The following is a 10680-nucleotide window of genomic DNA, read 5'->3' on the forward strand; positions in this document are numbered from 1 at the left end:
CTAGTCATATTCACAAAAAAAATGTATAGATTTGTTCATATGAGAGAAAACAGGGCTCACTTGTTTTCAAGCAGCACAGAAGTGAGGCCAGGCAACCTTGCCTCCCAGACATGAGCTGCAAGCTCTGATCTCAGATCTGTGTCCCTTTTCATGAGGAGTTCCCCGCACGGGGCAGCTCCATCAGCACAGCTACATGGAGACAGCAACCCGGCCCTAAGACCTCCCCCAGCACATCTGGTTATACAGAAGCACAATCATGCACTGATGTTCTCCTCATCCCAGAGAGGAGTCCTTTCATAGGGGAAGCTATTTAAGAGATGTATTCATTTCTCATCACACCACAAAAGAAATTTCCAGCCAACCCAATAATTCTTCTAATGTGATTGTGCTCTTGTGGAACCTCCTCTACCGAGGCTTATAAAGACCAGATTAAGCCTCACAAACAGCCCCAGTGGGGAGCAGTATTCATCGTGTTTCACTAAGAAGAGGAAGGGAGCAGAGGCACAATGTGCCTTGCACAGAGCCTGCTAAACAATGGGAAACAAGGGGGGGGTTTAAGCATCTCCTTCTTTCTCCCTCATCTCTGAGCCACCCATCCACATTCTCAGAAGTCGTAATTGGGATTCAGGATCAGTGTATCTTTGTGCAAACATGCAGAAAGGCAATTACATGAGACATTACTATAAACATGCTCTAATATCTCAGTCACACTGGGTGCTCAGCTACAGAAACCAAGGGTAAGTCATCAGAACCAACCAACAGGGCTGTCAGAAGGTCTCGGTGGAAGACAGCCTGCTGATTTCAGGACAGGTGCTCAGTCCCTCAGTATGAGAAACATCATGTGCTCTTCCTGCTGACAGCAGGATTAGTAAGTAAGCTTTAAACGAATAACTTAGTAAACAAACTGCATGGTTTGGTGAAAGCCAAAAGTATCAACTTTGGCCAAAACTTGAGAAATTGTAGTCCTGAAAAAAGTTACTTCAAGGTTTTGCTTCCATGCATCCAGAAAGAAAATTTCTCCACTGAATTTCAATGTCCTGCTTTTGAACTGAGGAAGATTTTATTTTTTAGGCATTTAAAAAAGCCTGAAAAGGAACTGACTTTCTGGCTTATGTTAAAATGTTTGATTCACACAATTTTTTGTATGTATTTCGGTATGAAAAAGTCTCTTCATGATGAACAGAAAATAACCTTTTAACAAAGTAGCTATCTTTTGTTGCCAGTCACCAGCTTCCCTGATGACCCCACAAATCCCCCTTGCTTACTCAACACTGCTTTTAAATTTTGCTGTGGTATCTTTAAACCTGTGTTTGGGCATTTTATTTTAATATCTCCATTTCCCACCTTCCTTTCCTTTCTCATGTGATCAATACCACAAGATCAAAGCATTGTGATTCTTTGTGGAACTGCACTTTTCAAATCAAAAGCTGGCTGTTTTAGAAGTCTTCCTCAGCTATCTTTGTCAGCTTCCCAAATTCTGGGAAAGTAAAGCTAGGTCAAGTCAACAGCACAGCCTGTTACAGCACAAAGCACCCATCTGATGATAAACAAGTTATTTACATGCTGTTTCGCTCTTACAGCATCAGCTCTCCAGCCAAATACAACACTGTAAGGAGTAAAACAAAGCAACATTTCATCCTGCTCACTAAAGACCTTTATCTTCTGATGTTACAATGATAAACAACAGGCAAATGAAAATAACCTTCCCCCCAACATTAACAGAATAGTGGCTAAACCCAGACGCTTTTTTTTTTCTTTTTTTTTTTCTTTTTTTTTTTCTTCCCATATGGATATACAAATCCACCTGCCAGACTAGGGAAGTACAAATATTATGTCTGTACATAGCTGTGTGCAGCACCTGGACCTGTATTTGCAATACAAGTACATCTGGAAGCCTCTTGCCCAAAATCAGAAATGGGACTCTTCAGTTTACTAAGATGTAAAGTCAGGGTTTGAAAACACTTGAAGTGCCACGACACCTATGGGGCTTGCTAATTAAATGCAATGATACTTGTATAAATATTTGCAAAATCAAGATATCTTACAGGCACTTAAATATCCTGATCTACTGGTTTGCGGCAGCCCAACTTCTGCCCCACTGCAGAGCTCCTGGTCCTGAGATCCAGCTGCAATCAGTATGAATTTGGGGTACACAGACCAATAAATGCCTCAAGTCTAGGGATGCTACAGAGACAGCCTGTGTGCACACATTCAATTTAAACCAGAAACCTTCTGCTTGTGCACCGCCTGTTTGGATATCATTCTTTAAAGTCAAGAAGTTCAAGAAACTAAACTACTAATATTACTAAAACTAAATTTATAATTTTATTCCTGTTCAGTTCCTTCATCTTCCATCCCAAAGATGGAAAGGGCCTTTTATTCCTCCCTTCTGCAATACAAAACCCATACTAGAAACTGGACGAATGTGACCCTTTATGGTGAGGACTCTCAGAAACATCAGATGTTCCCCAAAGCCCCTTTGAACATTGGCCAGATTTGCAGCCCGACCCTGAACCTTAACAAAATAAAATTCCTCTGTACCTAGCATTTAGGAGGAACACCAGATGGCCAAGGGGAGGGGAGGAAAAGAAAGAGGCCACATTTTCACAGCTGTATTTGACAGGTATCTTTTCTAATAATAATCTGATGAATAACTGCAGTGGTCTGGCCGTGTCTCATGGTACTGGGAGTGACTCTTCAGAAGAAGCAGCAGGCTGTCTGCAAGCAGTGCTCCCAGGCACAGGAATGGTGTCCCCCGAAATGTTCCCCTGAAGTAATACAGCAACAGCTCAGCTCACAGCGCAGTGAAACTGCTCAGACCAGGTGTCTCAGCACTGCAGACACAGACCCAGTGCTCCCAGGAGGGAAGGTCCCAGGCACTGCTGGTTAGGACCTGAACTGGGGACAGAGGAGCGCTGGGTCTTATATCCTGCAAGGAGCCCCTGGGTGCTGGAGTTCAGCGTAGGGGACCACACAATTCCTACTCGCTCTGCTGAGTCCTGGGCAGATATCTAAGGAGGAAAGGCCTCAGGCTCTTCACTTTTGCTGACTGACTGCAGCAAACCACGACCTGACAAGTCCAGGGGAGGCAGAGGATGGACCATGAAGTCCTGCCTGGGATGCAGGGGGGATCACTCTTGAGCCACCTCTCATGAGCATGTCTGTGGCTCCTGTAAAGAGATCCTGCCACAGGAATGTCTTTGGTCTTTAACTACATCTGAGAATGTGACAGCAGTGGCATCCTGCACCAGAAAAGGGGGTGGAAGGACCCAGCTTGTCCAGAGCTTTGAATCAGATACATCTAAACCTCTCCATCGTGTGCTTCCTGAAGAAAACCAAAAAGGTTCTGAACTCCAATAGCCAGGTTTTATCTGAAAAAAATCAAGAAACTTAACTTTCCGAACAAACTCAAAGTCAAACTATCAGTGACTGAACACACAGCTCTCTACAAATCCTATTTCAAGACTTGGCTGCAAGTCAGGGACGTTCTGAGCTGCAGCCAGTTGTGCCTGTCCACGTGGATCCCCAGGGAACCCTGAGCCCAGCTACCTTCTCCCCATTTCTCTTTGCAGTTTATCTTTGTGCCCGAGCTGTTCCTGCTGCTGGGCTGTGCTCCTGGTGTTTGCTCCCCTGCTCATCTCTCCTATCTTCCCTCTGAATGTGCTCAGTAGCACCCCAGAGAAAGGGCAATGGAGGTAACACCTGATCCAGTCTCTGCCTTAAGGAACACAAACATAAGAGAGGAGGGGAAAAAAAAAAAGGTACTGTTTGTTACAAAGGGCATGAAAGATCACTCTTTGAATCAACTCTTGCACTATACTACAGTCCAGTCCGACTCGTCCTACTCACGACACGAGATGGAAATGACTTCTAACGAGGGGTGGATGCTATGCTGATTTTGCCTTACAGACCGCACCTTCTTCCAATCTGCACAGCTCAGCTTGTAGGGCTCCTCCCCAGCCCAGGGCAGAGCTCCTAGGGGCATCTGCAAAGGGACCTTCATATAACCCACGGAGGTGCTGCCCTAACAGAAGAGCTTCTCTCACCTTCCCCAACAAGCTCAGTCAAAAATGCTTTGCCTCTACCAGGTCCCAACCACAACTGCATGCAAAACTCAGCCCCAAGTGGTGAGGAAATGTTTATCATCATAACACAGAAATATGAGAGCCAGGAGGGAGCTCCTTTTTTGAGGGGAGGGGCAGGAGCAGGATCTGCCCTTCTCACTGCGATGGCCCTGTCACCAGAAAAATCAGAGTCCAGATAAGCTTCAGGTGATGAAATCTGTAACGCAGCACAAGGAGTTTCTTTTTGACCTTCAGTTCTCCCACTTGTTAAGATACATCATCATGTTTTCACAGCTTGAGCAGTCCCCGTTTGCTGGATTCGAGACTTGTAATGTTTTTGCCCAAACTCCATTTCCTTCCTTCCAAAGCAGTAAGATCTGCTTATGACTCAGCCCTCAATAAAGCACACAGCAAGGACCATTAAAATGAGTGCGCAGTGCAGTGATAAAACTCGTAGGATACATTTTTGGGGCTGGAATCTTCCTTGCCCTTTATTTACCCCCCCGAAAAACATGAATTTGTGTCGTATCTGGGTACAAAGTAAATCCACCAGAAAATGAGTAGTTTTAAAGGAAATACTTCTCCAATGGTGAGGGAACATCTCCATGTCATAAACAAAGTGATAGATGGGGCTGGAGAGGCTGCGCGATGGCCTCTGGAGAGGCAGCCCTCCTCAGCCTCCACAGCACTCACACACACAGCGCTCCCAGACCATCCTCTGCCTGAATAAAGACATCACCAGCTTCAAGGAAATTATTTACTGAGAAGTGTGGGTGGATCACAGACAAGGAAGCCAGAGGGATTTTTCTAGTTTTGCATTCATAAATTTGAAAAAAAAGAGAGCATTTCAGGCAAAGGCTTGTGTTCTCAATGAAACTGGAAAGGCTGGGGCTGCTCACGGCTGACATCTGTGAGAGCTGGCTCCAGGGTCTCCTTGGCTGCGAGCCAGAGGTTTCTAAGCCATCTCAACACTGCATGGCCTTGAAGTGTTTTACTCTTTTACAACAGAGCACGAGTAATGGGCAGAGAAGTAACTTAGAGGGGAGGAAAATATCATTATCCTTCCTATACGGGGGGGAAACTGAGACAGCATCCTCTGTTAATCCACCAGACCAATGACTCTCACAAAAAGCATTTGAAATCTGATCCTAAAATCTTTGAAATGACCCTTTTCACTGAATTCAGTGGAATTTCAGACTCTAACCTCTGTAAAGTTTTGTGGATTTTTTTTAAACCTCCCACTTTCTTTCATAGGAGAGATGTCCAGGCACCCTGTGTTCTCTGACAACAACTAAAGTTTGTAAGTGTCCAAGCACAGGAATGAAGTGAAGGAAATAATGTACCCATTTCACAAAAAAAAAAAAAAAAAAAAAGTAAGAAATAAATATACGGCCAGTTTGAACATATTCAGCACTACAAATTGACTCCAGACATGGTCAAAAAGTATTTTTAAAGTACAAGAAATCTATTTTTTAGAGATGCACACTAAGAGGCATATGAAAAACATCCTCTTTAAAGTTTCAGTATGACATACAGCAGTGAGCTTGAGGGTTACTTTAGATGTGCTTTCAGGCTGCAATACCCTTGTGTAACACCCAGTGAGCTGAGGATAGTTGCCATGAATCTGCCTCGATGGCAGTAGCTTCCCTTTCCTATCAGCAATCCTGCAGAATGCCAGCAATACAGCTCAAGTACATATAAGAAAATATACAGATTTTAGAAAGAGCTATGCAGAGGGATGCTCCATCGGAATAAATGGTAAAGAGGCAGTTTTGCAGTTCAGCACTTGCTGTCCAGCTCAGCAACTCATTTCTGTGTCTTAAACAGAAGAAAAACCCCTCTGAAGAGCATCTTTCAGGCAGTACATACCTGCTGTCAGGTGTGGGGAGGAGCAGGGTCCTCCAACGGGGAGAACAGAGCACACCCCAGTCCCATAGTCCAGCCATGAACTCAGACCATCTCTTGTTTAGGTAGGTTGAGGTTCTGGCCCAAAGACTGGCAGAAAATGAGCCACCAGTGAAAAGAGATGTGAGAGAGGGGCTAGGACAAGCCTGAAAGAGCTTTTTAGAGCAATTATCCTCCTTTCCTGTGAAAGCTACAGAGCAGATCTTCTGTAAAGGTCCTTTGATTCCCGTTGAACTCTGCAGGGCAATACTGAGATCTGGCCCTTTCTTCAGGTCCTGTTGCATCCACAGCCTAATACAATGAAAATCCACCGCAGGCAGAATAGCTGGTTTTGTTTGGTTGGTTTTGCCTTTCCCTTGAGTGTTGGTTATGGCTTATTTTTAAACTACTGGTTGCTCTCATTAAGCTTACTGGGACAAGATTTTTCCCCCACTGTGATGAGATCTTGGTTTCCTTTGAAATATAACTCCATGAAACCTGGACATTTTCCAAAACAGGAAGACTTTTGGGATCTTAATCTAGTTCCAGTCACAGAATTACTGCTCTGTTTAGGGTTAGATAAAGCAGGACCATCTCGGTGGTGACATTTCGAAAAAAAGCTGGATCTTTCATTCATCAGACTCTGCTCCTGAGATGCTGGAGAGCAGCTCGGTGGCCAGTAGGTGACAGTCTTTCCAACAGAAAAAACCTGGGCAGCTCACAAAGAGGGGTTGTTTCCTGTTCTGTCAGAATGTAAATGCTATTTATTTCTGCTTATACATATAGACAGTCCGCAACGGGGGAAATATTTTTCAGCTAGCATGCCAGTAAAAGGTAAGGTCAGCAAAGCTCTTGAGTGTGGTTTCCTGACCTCCCAAGAGGAGATATGACAAAGGAGGACATTAATGGTACTGTAGATGAGGCACTAACACAACTCTTAGCTGCATTCAGAAAAAAAAATACCTTTACGTCTCAGTGCAGGTTCAAGGCTAGCATAGTTAAAAAATAAAAATAAAAAATCTTAAAAATCAAACTCACATGAAACATAAGCACATTCAAGCTGGCACAGTCATACCAGCTGATACCTCCAACGTGAGAGAACAGCACGTACAAAACCTGTATGTGCATTTTAGGTGGCTGCAACATTTTTTTTGCTGCAGCCTTAGGCAGAGCTTGTGTCTGGAACACAAACTCCTCCTATGAACACAGTCATGTGTCTACAACACAACTGCTTGCAGTGACCAAGACAACCTTTGTAGCAAAAGCTAAGAAAATATTCTCTTTGTTCATTTAGCCACTGTGCACATTACTTACTGGAATGGCTGAACCTTGTTTAAAATCCAAAGGAATAGTAATAAAAAATAAAAAATAAAAAATGCTGGAATGGATCAATAAGAACCATAATGAGTGATTTAAGGGAAAAATGAAAACCCATGGGTAGAGCGAGGTTTTCTATTCCACAACCATTTAATTTACTTTCTAACGTAAAGCTGGCACTCTGAGACACCCCACTGCACCCACCAGCATCCACAGCTAATCTCCAGAAAGAAGCTCTATGGTGTCAAACAGAAATTACCAATTCTGGCAAGGGTCACTAGCTCCCCAACACATGCAATTTTAAGGCAATGTTCTCAGGCCAGAAAGAGAAAGCCACACATCCTTTGTCTCATCAGATCTATTTTAACAGAACTGGGACTTTGCCTGAGCAAAGGTCAAGTACAAACTTTTAAAAACTGAATGGTTTGGCCAGCTTGAGAGGTATCTGTCTAGCTGGAGCCTCAGACAGCGTGTAACTTCACAATTCCACAAGAGATGTACTTATTTAAATATCTATGGCAGCTTTTCCTTGCGAAATGAGGATTTGAAGGTATACAAAAATAAGATTTTTAACCACCTATGTCTGGTGCCACATAACATCTTGATCTGAATTGTGCATTAATCAAATTCTGCCAGGTGCATTCGATTTTAACTTGTCCATGTTTCTTTGCAGCATTTATTCATCACTCATGTAGTAAAGAAATGTGTTGAGAAAACAAACAAATATCATATTGACTGCATTGTAAACTTGGCCTGTATTGCTGCTCTCTTGTCCTGGTGTTGAGAGCTGACTGCTAAGTGGTGAACACTCACTGCCTTTGCGTATACTGCGAGTCAAGACAAGCGATGGGTAGGTGCAATGCTATAAAAAGCGTGTTGTTACCTTGGTTTGTCCAACCCAAGTAGAAAAACAGGTGCAATTGGGATCTGAATGTGGATGTGACATCCAACACCATGGCCTTCTTCCCACACTATCCATGCACCTTTCTTTTGTACTATGAATACAAGTTGTACTGGATTACATTTATCTTTAATGTTTTAGTAATTCTTTCTCCTCCGTGTGTCCATCTCCTTCCTTTCATCCATCTTTTGCTTCCAATTGATTTCGAAACTCTTTTCTTCTTTCATTTCCCATTCTCCTCTTCTCCTCCCTGAATTTAACAGAGTCCTGTGGACAGCAGACTCTGCCTTGGCAGTGCAAAGAGCAATGTGTGAAACCCTCTGCAGTTATGGAGAAATCATCTTGCAGTGGCCACACAAATCTTGCTGTCTCCTTGATGCTGCTAATCAATGACAGCATCAGGATTTGTATCTTGCCCTGACAAAAAGCAGGGCAAATATTAGGCAAATTAATCATGCTGCAGGGATTTGTGTAATGACAAGTACCTCTCTGCTTGTGGGTCAGAAATGGTGTAAATCAACCGCATACTGGGGAAGTCCATCCAGTATCTCCTTCTTCTCTTCAGTTTTGTTCATCACTGGGGCATCTGAACATCTAGGAAGTGATACCACAGCCTGGTCACCCTGTGATGAAGCCACGTGGATTGTCTCAGGGTCTTCTTCCAAAGACTGCTAGAAAGGAGGCTGCTTCATAGACTGAACCATGCTCAGGAGGGCTGGCTTCATCTCATGTGGTGCAGTCCTGTCTCTGCCTGGGGCCTCTCTACATGCTCCCATAATGAAAAAAAAAAAAAAAAAAAAAAAAGCAATGCAGACTTAACAATCCCCACCATTTCCATGTACCTACTGCTGATCTTGCAATGAAATATTCTGCTTAAATTACACCAGCATGAGCACAGTCCCATGCTGGTAGGAGCCACAAAATCACTCTACCAAGTGTACAGGTTCTGCAGGACTTGCTGTACAACAAGAAAGCTGCTGGTGAAATACTGTTTGACAGCTTTTCAGGAAGCATGACACCTTCCTGGCTTGCTGAAGGGGGGGAGAGAATAGGGGATGGAAATTGCCTTTATCTCAGGTTGGGAGACAGAAGAAATTCTGAAACAAGGATGACAGGCTGTGGCAATATGGGTTTGGCATTTGTTGATAGGTGAGTGCCATCCACTCAGGGCTGCTGTAATGCACTCTCGCTCTCTGCTGTCACGTACTGCTAAAAGCAGTGCTGCAGAAGAGAAAAATCTGGGGATATGCAGTGTCACACAGGCTCTCTGTTTACATATTACCATAAGCTGGAAGTCAAACATTGGAAAAAGATAAAAACAGTATTTTTTTTTTAAGTTGAGCATAATATATGCCCAGTGTAAAGAAAAATAAGTATTATGTGGTTTTATCAGTCTTTCAGAGACAGACAAAAGCAATGAGTTTACTTCTTAAGTCCTCTGCTCTGAGAAGTATTGCATGGCATAATCAGTTTTCTGAATTTCCCCTTTACTTGGGCCTTGCACATCTCACCCCTTCTGCAGCCTCCTCCGAGCAGTGCTCACATGCAGGCAGCCGCTAGCTGCAGCCACAGCAGGGTGCACTTCATGGGCAGTCCTAGCAAGTGGGGTAGGAGCTGGGAGCACCACTTTCAACCAGGGAATTCCTACGGCCCACCTGGCTCACAGCTGCTGCTCCACCCTTCTACCTTCTCATTCTCTTGGGGGAAGGAATGAGCTAGTGGTTTGCTGATGAAAATTCTTTTCCCCTTAATAAAAACATATTTTCAGAACATATTTTTAAAGTTAACTACCAGAAGAAAGTAATGCAAAGGGAGCTATGGTTTAGTCCAACTACTCTACAATAGTCCTTGGTAATTCTGTGTTCTATCCTTCACAGTTTCATGGCAGCTAATACTAAAAAAATGCTTCATTGGACAGAAATCAGGCTTATTTGTTAATGCTCCACCAGTAATTGTTGAGAGGAGCATTATCTTCCCTGCTCTGCCAGTAAAAGGCAAATGGAGGAGGCCATTTCCTTTACTGGTACCAAGAGTTGTGGTAGGGATGCACAGAGGGAAGGGAACAATGACAAAAATTTGCATTTGCTGAAGGGCTCAGTACATTGCTCCATTGTGAACAGGCCAAGACCTTTATCACATGAACTCTTGTGATTCATCTTCCCCTCTGGTCTACCTCGCTGTATCCAGCGCGGTACAGAGAACTCTGTGTCCTTCTTTATATACAAGAAGGTCTTTGCTTGTTACTGTAGTACGCGGGTGCTGGCTCACGCTCCCGAGTCGGAGCGGGGGTACAGGCGGAGCTGGTGAATCAGTACTTTTTACTCTCCTGCCAGGCTGCCGAGTGACCTTGGGTAGCTCACAGCCACTTCACTTCTCACTGCCTCAGTTTCTGTAAAATTTTCCTGGTTTACTTTGTATAGCGCGTAGATATCGACTGATGCAAGGGCAGGGTATTATTGCTTACATGTGACTCAAATAACGCCAGTGCCTAAAATCCAGAATCAGCAAGGGAGA

The sequence above is a fragment of the Cygnus atratus genome, chromosome 15, assembly GCF_013377495.2.
Source record: "Cygnus atratus isolate AKBS03 ecotype Queensland, Australia chromosome 15, CAtr_DNAZoo_HiC_assembly, whole genome shotgun sequence".
NCBI classification, from domain to species: Eukaryota; Metazoa; Chordata; class Aves; order Anseriformes; family Anatidae; genus Cygnus; species Cygnus atratus.